The sequence below is a fragment of the Theobroma umbraticum genome, unplaced genomic scaffold (assembly GCF_002168275.2).
Source record: "Theobroma umbraticum cultivar Fairchild unplaced genomic scaffold, ASM216827v3 scaffold_55.0, whole genome shotgun sequence".
Lineage (NCBI taxonomy): Eukaryota > Viridiplantae > Streptophyta > Magnoliopsida > Malvales > Malvaceae > Theobroma > Theobroma umbraticum.
Genome location: NW_018397270.1, coordinates 1780844 through 1795451, shown reverse-complemented (window position 1 = coordinate 1795451; position 14608 = coordinate 1780844). Strand labels below are relative to the sequence as shown.

Genomic DNA, 14608 nt, shown 5'->3' with positions numbered 1-14608 from the left:
AACGAAATTAAACTAAACCCAAAAATTAAACTAAATTGGTACTCAATTGGAAGTTAAATACAAAGTAGATGTTTGCAATCCTTTTCTCACTTGTGGCAATAGCTTTGGACCTATGATGGAGTTGAAGTGTCTACTAGTTTCTTACTATCGTGAACTTACCAATCTAGTAACGAGGTTAATTAACAATCAGGTTGTGGTAGGCCATTAGACCTTGTAGAGGAGTAACGATGAAATGAAGTTTTACAAGTATAGATTAGCCATAAACTATCTATAAGGTTGACAATTGTTGCATTGTGAATGTGCATGTTGTATTTTCTTTTACTTCTTTTCTTGAGACTTAAAGAGGAAACAAAAAAGAAACTTAAAAATTTTGGTGTTTTTATCTTTGTCTTGTAGACAACATAACAAGCCCCTCAACAAAATCGAGGCCACAAGTTTACAATTGTGATAGTGTAGGTAAGATAGTAAGAAATTTGGTAGAATACTTCAACTTGCCAAAAACAATCGTGTCTTTCGACGAAATAAAGGAAAAGAATGAAAAGAAAATGCTAAAAGAAATCGCTAATGAATTGAAAAATGATGAAGTGGATAGCCTTCAAGGATGAAAACCTAAAACAATTGTATCAAAATATGCAAAATATCACTATAGAATAGGTGGAAATTTCCAACGGAAGGAAAAATATTTCCACAGAACTAGGCACAAAGGAAAATGATGAAGATTTTTTTTATTCAAATCCTTCTGAGGAAGTATAAGGTTAAGTGAAATTCTTCTAAAGAAATATCCCAAAAGTCAAATGAGAAAGCCCATGAATCTTAAGAGGAATCCTTTGTAAAGAAAGTGATTAAGAATATTCAAGTCATGATGAAAAAGGCATCCTCTTTCGATAGTTACCTTTTAAAAGTTGAAAGGTTAAACCTAAAGCTTGAATTTTGCCTATTGATCACCTTTAAAATGTCCATTGTAGACAAATTTGATGGAATTGAAGACCCTAAGGTACACTTGAAATAGTTTATTATTATCTTGCAACTTAAAAGCCTATCTAAATAACAGTTAACTTTAACTTTCCTTATGACACTGTGTGAAGCCACCTCTAATTGGGTCATAGCTAACTGAAAACCATAATTAAAGATTAGGAGGAGATTACTTGAGCCTTTATCAAGAAGTGTTCCTATAACACCCAATTGGACATCATTGTCAAAGATCTAGAAACCACTAAACAAAAGCCCAAAAATACTCTTTGATGAATTTTTTTAACCAAGTAGAGAACCAAGGTCGCACTAATGAGCACTCGGCCAACAAAGAAGGGCATGTTAGCTTGATATGAGCTTGTATATTTCTTACAATGACAGCTTTTGTGATAAACGCATTGAACTGGGGCGAATAAAGACTTTAAGACTTAGATAAAGTATAAGAGATTATGTATTGATTCATATTCATTACATCTGGTTTACAACACATATAAGTAGTGATAAAGGTGTCATAACAATTGTACAAAGCTAAAAACAAGTGTTTACATTGTTGCATAAAAGGCCATGCAAGGCCACATGTACACTAAAGAGAGTAAATTAGCTGTAAGCTAGTTTTCAACTAATATGGTTGACTTGGCTAGTAGACGAGTACTCACATGGCCATGACCATGAAAATTCTACTTTTAACACTCTTCCTTTACACTTGCATAAAAAATGTCAAGCTTATCTTTAAGAATTTCAAACCTTGATTTTGTCATAATATCATCTAGTTGTAATTCTAAATTGCAATACTGAACATATATCACACCTATCTTCTTAGCATCTCTAATGGAATGGAACTTCAAGTTGATATGCATTGTTTTTCCATGATAGACAAGATTCTAAGGGATTGTAGTGGCCGATTTATTACCAACAAGTAAATTAGTGGCATGATTTTGTGGGAAGTGCAAATTAGTAATAATCTTTCTTAACCATATTGCTTAATGCCACAGCCCAATCCTAGGCCACGACTGGTGCATGGGCCAAATAAGCATAGCCCACTAGGCCCAAGCAAGCCTCTTTGTGTAAAACTGTTCTTTAGTCCATTTATCGCCCCTCTTTCTTTAAGATCCACAATTCATAATTTCTAATAATAATTTCTTCGAAAATAAATCATGACAACCAAGAATATACCATTCTCAAAATAGTATTATCTCTTGCCAACCTATGACAACATCATTAATTAAACTAAATATACAGTGTTTACAACAAATCTCACAATTTACATCAAAACAACCATACACACATGCAAAAAACCCTTAACTACCAGCAAAGTGACTCTGTGTGTGGGCACTATCATTGAGTGTCATGGTAGACCTATCGAAAGATGGGTATGAGGAAGCCCCTCAACCTAGGATCCAACTACTTCCGAATCTAAAAACCAAAACATGAAGTTGAAAAGAATGAGTATAAACCTAATGAGTGAACATAGGAGGGAACAAGCAAACGATACGGAAGGTTTTATGTAACACAATGCACTTATGTTAGAACAATGCAATTTATATTTCAAAAACTAAACCCGATGCTATGTTGTCTTTTAATTCATTTTGAAAACATTTAAGAATTCCAACCTTCAACATTTAATGCAATCACATTTCATTTCTCCAACATCTCTATAGTATATGTAAACATGTGTATAAGAATTTATGTGTACATATTACATATATATATATATATATATAAATATCTATAGATGTTTCAACATACATCAAAGACATTTAGCTCACTCCTAAAAATAGTCAACATGGTTCGGTACATACAACCACCGACCTCAACTTAGTTCATGAGCATTCCCATACCACACAGTTATTATCATCATGAACTCCCATACCGTACACCACCATTATTGTCATGTGCACTCCCACACCGTACACACATGGTTATAATTGTCATTCAATAATACGTCTCAAGGCATAGCATACATAACAACATGTAAACAAGAATCTTTACATATTAATACCTTCCACATAGTTCATTATCTTTAGTCATATACATGGTTACACAATCCAACTTCCAAGGAAAATAATATTAACCAGCATACCACTAATTACAATATCCCAAAATCTTTAATGCATCGCACGCCACAATTCAATTAGCAATTCAATATAATATTTCAAGCACATGACTCATCACATTATACATTTTACAACATAAGGATATCACTCATCAAGGGCTTGTTCCCATGCATATTTTAAAAGAGTCAAATAAGAATATTCAAGCACTTCATTCAAACATATATGCATTTGTCCAAAACATTTTCAAATGAAAGTTCACTCACCTTGGTAATGCCACCTTACAAAACTAGCACCAATAAGATCTCAATCCAAGTTAAGTCTTGAAGTATTATTCGAACCTATATTTACCAATAAACAATAATAACCTCAAATATATCATAAATTTGAACTTAATAATTCTAATAAATATACACTAGGTAAACTACATTCTAACCTAACATTTAACTTGGAATTCTAGTCTACTTCACAAACCCATTAAACTAACTATTCAAATTTAAGGTTTTCTTACCTTGGTGAGCTTAGAGGTGTAAAAATCAACAAAACATAATAATTTCAAACAAAAATAAAAAATCTAAAAAATTAAAAAATAAAATTTAAAAATATAAATAAATTTGAAAGTTTTGAAGCTAAAAATTTTACCTTATCTCAAATTTAAAGGATTTAAAGTTCAAGCCTTGCCATTTCAAATAGGTGAAGAATAAAAAGAAGAATAGAGAGAGAGAGAGAGAGAGAGTTTCTCTCTCTTAAGGTTCAGTCAAGTGCTGACTTTTTTGAAGAAGAAAGATGAAAAAAGAAATTGAAGAAAAAGAAAAAAAATGAAACATGTTAAAGGGAGAATGAAGTTTTAGGTGGCTATGGCAAGGAAAATGGAAGAAAGCAAGAAAATGGGCTTTGATGGTTAGCCAACTAAGTCAAAAAGAAAGCTTATGTCTAAATAAAATTTTGTCATTAGTTAAATATTTCCACCCATTTTTTTTAACCTCTATAAGATTTAATTGAAATATGAAATAAACTTCCAAAGAATATATTTTGAACTCTTTTATGTCCTTAATTTTATTCTTAATAAAATATAAAGTAAGTTCCAAAAATCATAATTTTTTTTAAAATTTGGTTATCAAATAATTTATTGAATCTTGGATATAAAATATTCACTAAAACTCACCAAGAAGAAAAAATGAATTTTCCCTTGATCCACGTCACCATTATTACTCTATTTTACATGTATATTAAAATTTGGGGTATCACATTTAGTATGAAGCTACATCAGCAGATATATATCCTGCTTCAGTAGATGGTTGACCAACAACTGATTGTTTGTGAGAGTTCCATGCGAAAACTCCATTGTCAAGAGTAAAGATATAGCCAAAGTTACTTTTGGAGTCATTAACATTACCTGTCCACTCACTGTTTGAGTGTCCAATAAGCTTAATTTCAATCTTTCTTGAGAGATGGATTCCATAATTCAACGTTCCTTTTAAGTACTTAAGGATTGGTTAACTAGCTGTGTAGTGTAGGTTTGTTGGTTCCTTTATGAATCTTGATAATAAATTAATAGAAAACATCACATCTGGTCAAGCGAAACATATGTAAAGTAGGCACCCAATTAAACTCCTATATATAGAAGGGTTTAGGAGCTTAGTACCTTTGTTGATTGACAATTTTTCATTTGCAACAAGTGGGTTTGAAGTAAGCTTACACTGGTTCAAGTGGAACCTTTTTAACACATTAGCAATATAACTTTTTTGAGATAACACCATCAATTAAATGTTTAATTCCAAGCCCAAGAAAGTAGCTCATTAATCCTAGGTCTATCATATCAAATTCATTTTGCATCTCAAGCTTGAATTTGCAAAATGCTTCATCATCCCTCCTTGTAATTAAAAGATCAATATACAAGGACAAGATTAGCTATGCATGACCTTTTAATTTGAGAATGTAAAGTGTAGCTTCATTACAGCTTTTCACAAATCCCTACGTTGTCAGGTGAGCATCAATGTTGTTATACGACATGCTTGGGCCCTACTTAAAGCCTTACAAAGCTTTATGCAATTTACAGACTTTATTTTGGCTTGACATCTGTTCAAATCTTTCTAATTGTTCAATGTATATATCATCTTCAAGGATGCCATTGAGAAATGTGAATTTGACATCCAAATGATATGCTTTCCAGCTGAGAGATGTAGATAAAGCTAGTGCACTTTGATTATGTCATAACGAGCCACAGGAGCATATGTTTCCATATAATCAATCCTCGACAACTGACTGTATCCCTTCCTAACTTAACTTGCCTTGTGTTTGTTCAAGGTTCCATTACCATTAAGCTTCCTTTTAAACACCCATTTAACTCCAAGGACATGCCAATTTGATGGCTTGTCAACCAAAGTCCAAGTTTCACTTTTGTTAATTACCTCAAGTTCATCTTGCATTGCACTTATCCATTCTGAATGCTATGTAAAAACAAGCTTGAAAACATGTCCAATTGGAATCTTTTCTCCACACTACTTTGTAAATCATCATGGCACTTAAAAATATGGGATATTTCAAGGATAAAAAATTATTTTGATGTTTCAAAACATGAAATCTTTTTGCTCATGTAATTATTTCTTGATTTACTCGTTTGTGTAAGTTAAGGGTTTCACAACTGGATACCTAAGTAGAAGTGGCTAATGTGGTCGATGTGCCAATTGTGGGAGAATTTATAGACGTGTTTCTTAAGATGCTACCCCAATTACCTTTAGAAAGAGAGACGAAGTTTTGTATAAACTTGGTGTAGGACACTAATCCAATTTCTATTCCATGTTACTGGATGGCACTAGCAAAGCTCAAAAATCAATTAGAGGATTTGCTAGACTAAAGTTTCATACACCTTAGTGACTCGCCATAGGGTGCATCGATTTTGTTCGTAAAGAAAAAGGATGGGTCGATGAGATTGTGTATCAACTATAAATAGTTGAACAAGGTCATGGTGAAGAACAAGTATCCTCTCCCATAAACCAATGAGTTGTTTGACCATTTACAAGAAGCTTAATGTTTCTCCAAGATTGATTTACACTCAGGCTATCATCAATTGAGGATTAGAGATGCAAACATATCCAAGATTGCATTTTGCACGAGGTTTGGTCATTATGAGTTTTTGGTGATGTCATTTAGATTGACTAATGTCCCTGCAGCTTTTATGGATATTATGAACCAAGTATTTAGGCCATAATCGGATAAGTTTGCAGTGGTGTTCATAGATGACATCCTGATATCCTCCAAGAGTTGTAAGGAGCATAACCAACATTTAAGGATTGTGTTTTAAATTTTGAGAGAGCACCATCTATATGCCAAGTCATCTGAGTGTGAGTTTTGACTTGATAGTGTGAGCTTCTTAGGTCATATTGTGTCTAAGGATAGGGTGCTAGTAGACTTAAAGAAGATAGAGCTAGTAGAAAGGTGGCTAAAGCTGACATTGGTGGTAGAGATCTATAGTTTCTTGGGATTTGTTGGCTACTATTGCAAATTTGTTAAGGATTTTCGAGGATCATTGCACCCATGACTAAGTTTAAACAAAAGGGTATGCAGTTCATTTGTTCAAAAGCATGTGATAAGAACTTTGAGAAGCTTAAGACTTACCTTACCAAAGCTTAAATGTTGAGTTTGCCATGTGGTATAGGGAGATATGCAGTTTATTACAACGCATCACAAGTCAGACTTTGTTGTGTGTTGATGCTACATGGAAAGGTAATAGCATACAGTTTAAGAAGTATGAGCAAAACTATCCCACCCATGACTTAGAGATGGCTGACTATCATTACAAAAAATTAGGTCTATACCAACAAAATATTTGGTTGGTGAAGACCTACAATACATCAACAAAATCATACACTGATAGATTTTTTGGTGGAAAATTTCGTCACCTTGTTGTTGGAAATACCTTCGTCAACAATGCTTGTTTAGTTGGTGGTGTAATATTTCATCAAAAAAATCTTCGATGGAATATTCTATCAAAGATTGTGTCGATAAATAACAAGATCTGTTAGCATTAGGACTAGTAAGTGATTCAACTATTTAATTGGCAATTTTCATCGATAATGATCACCGATAGAATCCTTTTGGTCGATGATTTTGTCAGGAAGTTAGTAAAGTGTTTATATCTATCGGTATATATTTGCAAAAATCTGTCACCAAGTTATATTATCTACTCGTGTTTTTATTGGTAAAGCATTTTCACTTGAAATTTTTTTATTATGTTGTATTTCTATTGTCGATTTTATCACATAAGTGCATTTATCATTAACAAGTAATACAATATTAAATAGAGTTTTTTCCCACGAGGAATTGCACTAAGATCTTTTGCTAAGTACTAAAATTAACATAACTTAATCTTATTCAAACAACCAAATTTAAAATTACTAAAACTTAAAGAAACTAAAACTAAGAACAAGAATCATAATTTAAATAGAATTAATCAAACAAATAGGACCTAGATTTACAACATCCCCTTAATACTTCATTTGAATCTCTTTTACTATCTCTTTACTTACTAGATAAGCTTAAGTTATTAACCTAGAATTCTAATGTATTTATAAGTCTACGTTGAGGTTCTAATAAAAATATATCTCTCAACCGATTTACTATATATCTATGCATATTGTAATTAAGAAGGACTCACTATGCTTAAATTCTAATATTGACTACATATGACATGTAATTGTATGTCTACCTCACACACGAATCAAATCAATCATCTCATGTAATTGATAATGAACATATGTTATTTCATCCAAGGCTTACATTAAACTCCCTTTCCCAATTCCATTTAAGTTACCTTATCAATCTGATTAGTGGCTAATCAATTAGATGCTTTAAGAAAAATATTGAAATAAACAGCTCAAACACTATGAATCAAAAGCGAGAAAGAGTATTAAAAATTCAAACTACATGTTGGGTTTAATTGCAATCCTACATAACAAAATTAGCTCCTCATAACTACTAAAAACATAATCCAAAAAAGTTTAACCATCAACAAAAAACAAAGAAATTATAAAAAGACCTAAAAAAGAAAAGAAAACTAAGACTCGTTAGGTCTTTGATTTTTAATCTTCTAAAGTTTTTTCTTGCTTTCTTGCTTGTTTAATGGCTTTTTTTCTTCAGAGAAAACCTATCTTAATTGGACCATTCACTTGATTTAAAAGTGCCTTTAAATAAGTTCCAAAAAAGCCTAATTTGAGTGAAATTTGAACTCAGAATGTCTGAGATATCGTGTCAATGCTGTGATAGAAAACGTGTTTTCTCCTAGTAAGCTCTCTTTTACACTTGATCAATTTGTGATGCAATTTTCTCCTCAATCTGGCTCAAATTGGGCAAAGTGCAAACATGAAAGTTGTAGCGTTGTATCTTATCTTTCAAATGGCTTAAGAATCATGTCAATTAGAATTCAAAAATGAGAGTTATGATCAACATACTAGAGCATATATGAGAAAAGCACTTGGCCATTCATGCACTCTTCTGTACCAATTAAAGCCATTTTAATTGCACACATACAAAAGCATAAAATTAACTTAATAATAACTAAACTAAAAGCAAATAATCACTAAACTAAAATGAAATAAATTAAGTTAAATCAACCCAACATGATTTACTAAACTAAGACAAATAAATAAAAATACATAATTCCTAAACTAAATCTCAAAAACTTTATCAATTTGATACACAAAACGTGACAAAATAACTCTATAACATAGAATTATCACACCCTCAAAGTTAAGATTTTGCTAGTCTTCAAGCAAAAACATAAAAGAAAACTAAACAAAACAAAACATGTAAATGATGCAAATAATTTAAATAAAGAAAGCAACTAAATGGCGATAGGTTTCACCAAATCAATGTTCCAAAACTTCCTTCATCATTCATCATTCTTGAGAAAGCTCTTATCTTTTTGAACCTAAACATCCTATCAACTTTCACAAAGGTTTTAAGTTCATACTCTTTAAGAATCCACTATATATAGGTTATACATCCTTGAAAAAGCAGTGTTAAGGTTATTCCTCCAAGCAAAAGGTAGAGAGCTTGTGCTTAATCTTTAAAAGATATTTGTTTGTAGAGGTTATGCTAGATTCTTAAAAGGCATTTGGTTGTAAAAGTTGTGCTTGATCTTCAAAAGGTAATGACTTTTGTTGAAGTTGTGCTTGATCCTTAAAAGGCATTTGGTCATAAAAGTTATGCCTGATCCTATGTTGAAAAAGCAAGTTGATAGTGGATTCAAACTCCTTATACTATCAAAGGAAAGCATGTAAGCATCAAAAGTTGAACCTCTATAAACACTTGGCTGAGCACTCTTTACTTTTTGTATTTATTTTTCATTTAGTCTATACTCTATTTTTGTTACTCTATTCTTTATACTTCCATTATGTTTAAAAATTTTAAAAAGGAGATTTTTACTTCATAACCAATTCACCTCCTATTGGTTACTTTACTTAAAGCTTATTCATCTAACAGTTAGTATCAGAGCAAATTCTTAATTTTGCAAGTCTAAAAATCTTTGAGAAATTTTGACAAAAGCTTAAAGTATTGAAAATGGCATCTTTGAGTTTTCTAGGTGAAGGATAGCCATGATAAGGCCACCTCTATTTACTAGTGAAATTTATACATTATGGATGATGCGGTTAGAAAACTTTATTCAGTCCATAAATTTAGATTGATGTGATATTATTAAAAAAGGACCTCATGTTCCTAATAAGTTTGTAGATAGTGAAAGACATGTAAAAACAAGACTTGAATGGGATGACAAAGATAGAAAATTGACTCAACTAAACCACAAGCTGTAACAACATTTTTGTGTGCTCTTAGTGAAAGTGAATTTAATAGAGTAAGAATGTGCACTTTAGCAAAGGAGATATGGGACATATTAGAGAATTGCTATGAGGGCACAAGTTAAATGAAAGAGTAAAAAATCAGTATGTTGATACTTGACTATGAACTATTCAAGATGAAAGATGGAGAATCTATAAAAGATTCACTAAAATCATAAAAGGATTGAAAGCTTCGAGGAAACAATTTCCAAATGCACAATTAGTGAAGAAAATCCACCATTGTTTACCAAGGTCATGGAGACCAAAGGTTACTATTATAAAAGAAGATAAGGACTTAAATGTTCTCAAGCTTGATGAGATTTTAGGATCCTTGCTCACATATGAGATGACCCTTAAACATGAAGAAGAAAGGGATGAAACACTTAGAGGAGATATGAAAAGAAAGAGCATTTTTCTTAAAGCTGTTCAAGTAAATGATGAAAAGAATTTTGAGAGTGATGAAGAATAAAATAATGAAGAGGTAGCTTATTGATTAAAAAGTTCAATAGGTTTTTAAGAAGAAAACAAGGATGAAGAAGAGATGGTAAAACTTTTGGAAGAGATCGACAAAGAAGAAATTTTAAAAGAGACATTCCAAAAGATGATCGTGGAAAAGACCATATCATTTGCTATGAATACAAAAGGCCTGATCACACCAAATGTGAGTGTACAAAATTCAAGAAGAGGTATCCAAGAGACTATAAAAAGAAAGCAATGGTTGTTGCATGGAATGACAGTGATGAATCACAAAATGAAGAGGAAGAAGAAACTGAAAACTTATGTCTCATGGGAGTTGATGATTCCAAGGTAATGCTCCTCAAATATTACCTCATACTTATATGATTTTAAAGATGATTCATATACGTTTGATGAACTTCAAGATGCTTATCATGAACTAGCATTTGAATTTGAGAAAATGACCTTCAAATATAAAAAGATTATTTCTAAATTCAAGCTTCAAAATGAATGCATGAATAAAATCAAAACTGAGCTAGTAAACAATGTATATACTTTAGAGAATGAAATGATTGATTTCAAAAAGAAAAATAAGCAATTAAATGAATCATTATCTAAATGGAATATGAGCTCACAAAAGCTAAATGAGATGCTTGAAACTCAAAAAACATTTTTTCACAAAAAAAGATTAGGATATGATGCAAAGCTGATAACTCTACAATATGGAATTATTAATTTTAGCTATTAAGTTGCTAGATTCTTGAGTTTTAGCATAGATTTTAGGTGTTTTTAGTTATTTATTTAATTATAGTTAATTATATTAGGTCAATTAAATTTAGATTATTCTAGGCTAAGTTGGTAGTTAAATTGCCTAAGAAACCTACTATTGATTAAATTGTGCTTTTGTAAGTGTGCTTTAAAGTAGGACTTTTAATTGGACTTGGAGAATGCATACTACGTGTAGACTTTCTCTACACATGTTGCAGTATTTCAGACATATCTTCAATTATAGAAGTCCAAATAATGTTATTCTTAGATCGTTAGAAATCTAAAAGGCAGAGATACAACTTTTATGTTTATCACTTCACCTAGTTCAACTTGTAAAAAGGTCAAAAATTATATCGAAATTGGAACAATGTAGTAGAACATGGAAAATCAAGAAAGGCCCATGGTCCCCAAAGCCTATGGCCATGGCCCTTGATGAGAATAGCTAAAAAAATCAAAATTTAAGCCCAAAAATTAAGAAAACTCCTTGTGCTTTTAAACTTTTATGTTGCTATAATGTTGAGCCCTATCTAAACACCTTTGAAGAACAATTTTAAGGCATCAATTAGGTAGTAATTAAACAACAATTAGGCTAGGTTTTTTTTTGAAAAAAAAGAGGCATTGAAGCTATCAAGGCAGCAAGGAAAGCAAGGAAGGTTGCGTATCAAAGGCGTGATAAATATTAGAGCCCTTTCTTTTCTTGTTATCTTTATACTTTCTAGTTTAGTTTTAATGTTTATACTTTTTTGGATGATTTTTACATACATTATGTCGAACTAAAATTTTAATTTAGAATCGCAATTGAACCCAATGTATAATTTGAGATTTTAATATTCTTTCTTATTTATGATTGATAGTGTTCGAGTTGTTTATTTCAATCCTGTTCTTTATGTGTCTGATTAACTGGGCACCAATTGATTGAATTAGAAACCTAAATGTAACTAGAAAAGGGAGTTTAGTGTAGGCATGGATGAAATAGTATATGATTAATATCAATTGCATGAAACGATTAATTCGATTTGCATATAAGGTAGGAATGCACTTACAAGCCATATGTAACTAAGATTAGAGTTGTTACTTAATGAGTCTTTCTTAATTTCAATTTGCAAAGGAATATAGTAAATTGGTTAAGTTAGATATTTTTTGTAAGAACATCAAAAGAGATTTATAAAGGATTTAGAACTCTAAGTTAACAACTCAAGTCTATCTAGTAAGTAAAAAGAGCATAAAAGAAATTCAAATGAAACATTGAGAGGATATTGAGGTTCTAAAACTTTTAATTATTTGATTATAGTTAAATTGTGACTCTCGCTTTCAGTTTTAATTTTGATTTTAGTTTATTTAATTTTTTCTAGTAATTTAAATTCGATTATTTGGATAAGATTAAGGTGTTTTAATTTTAATACATAGCAAAGAGATTTAATTCAAATCTTTGTGCAAAAGGCACTCCACTTCATCACTATATTACTTGTTTGTGATACATGCACTTGAGTAAAAAATCAACAATAATTTTTTGACATTGGAATTTGATTTTTAATTCTTTCTTGTTAATATTAATATCAAGCATTCTTAATCTTTCTTCAAACTTTTCTTTTCTCTTTCTTTGCTTTTATGTAGTTTTAGTCACAAAATGCCTAATCAACAAGAAAAGACTAAGTCGTTAAGGGAATATGTTGTTCCACCAGTACAAGATGTCCACTCTAATATCCAAAGACCTCCTATTCAAGCCAACAACTTTGAAATTAGACCAACAACATTAAGATGATTCAAATTTCTATTTAGTTTGGGGGTTTGCTTAATGATAGTCCTAATGCTCATATTTTGAATTTCTAAAAAATTTACGACACATTTAATGCTAATAGTGTTACTGATGATGTCACAAGATTAACTCTTTTCCCTTTTTCACTGAAAGATAAAGTAAAGAGTTGGTTAAATTTGCTTTGTATTGGTTCCATTAATACTTGGGATGATTTCGCTCAAAAATTCTTAGCACAATTTTGTTCACTTGCTAAGATTGCAAAGATGTGAAATGACCTTACTTCTTTTATGCAATTTGATTCTGAATCATTATATGAGGCTTGGGAGAGGTATAAGGATTTGTTAAGAATGTGTCCTCACCATGGGTTACCGAAGTGGTTGCAAGTTCAAACATTTTATAATGTTTTGTTGGGACCCATTAAAACCACCATTGATGCTACATCTGGAGGTGCACTTATAAGTAAGTCTTTTGATGAGGCCTATAATTTATTAAAGGAGATGGTTTCATATAATTTCCAATGGCCATCTAAAAGATTAGGGGCAAGAAAAATTGCTGGTATCCATGAGCTTGATGCAATCAGTGCCTTGACTACACAATTGGCTTTTCTTACAAAACTTGAGTGTTAATCTTGTTTAAAGTCCCTTTGTTACTTGTGATCTTTATGGAAAAGGACATTCCAATGATGATTTCCCTATCTACACTGAATATGTTTAGTTTGTTGGAAATAGACAGCAAAATAACAATCCTTATTCGAACATAATCTTAGTTGGACGAATCATCCTAGTTTCTCATGGAACAATAACCAAGGATCTTCATCAACATCTAAGCTAAGCTTGCCTCTTGAATTTCCACCCAGAGCTCTTATGCTAGAGAAAAGGCCTTCAATGGAAAAGATGCTCATGCAATTATTGGCAAAGAATGATGCCATCATTCAAAGTTAAGAAGCATCAATCAAAAATTTGGAGACATAAGTGGGCCAACTTGCCAGTGCTTTTAATAATAGACCTCAAGGTATGTTACCTAGTGACATTGAACCTAGTCCAAGAATAGAAGATAAGGAGCATTGCAATACAATCACACTTAGAAGTGGAAAAGCGATAAGTTTGCTAAAAAAGAAATTGAAAAGTTTGCTAAAAAAGAACTTGTGATTGAAAATTCTTTTGAAAAATTTAAGGAAAAATCACAATTAAAACCTACACCAACATTTCCATCACTTTTCCTCAATATTTTCCAAAGCAAAAACTTGACAAGAAATTTCAAAGATTTATTGATGTATTTAAAAAGCTGGACATTAATATTCCTTTTGCTGAAGCATTGGAAAACATGCCAAGTTATGTGAAGGTTTTGAAATACATCTTAACCAAAAACAGGAATTTGGAAGAGTTAGAGATAGTTGCACTTATTGAGGAGTGCAGTGTTATAATCTAGAATAAGCTCCAAACAAAGCTTAAAAATCTAGGGAGTTTTTTCATTCCTTGCACTATTAGTAGTTTTAAAATTTGTAAAGCTTTGTGTGATTTGGGCGCTAGTGTTTCAATAATGCCTTTGACTATTACTAGAAAACTTGGCCTTAATGAGATACAACTTACTACAATTTCTTTGCAATTAGGAAACAAAACAATCAAGCATCCAATTGGGATTATAGAAGATGTTTTAGTTAAAGTCGGACATCTGTATATTCTGATGGACTTCATTGTGCTTGAGATTGAAGATGATGTTGAAATTCCTCTTATTCTGGGAAAACCATTCTTAGCTACAGTTGGAGCAATTAT

General features: G+C 31.5%; 1 non-coding gene across 1 annotated transcript; it reads right to left on the bottom strand.

Moving 5' to 3' along the window:
- Window positions 1-13096: 13096 nt before the first annotated feature.
- LOC149526536 (small nucleolar RNA R71) lies at window positions 13097-13203 on the bottom strand. Its single transcript, XR_016351907.1, has one exon. It is a non-coding gene; the product is annotated as a small nucleolar RNA R71 (small nucleolar RNA).
- Window positions 13204-14608: the final 1405 nt, after the last annotated feature.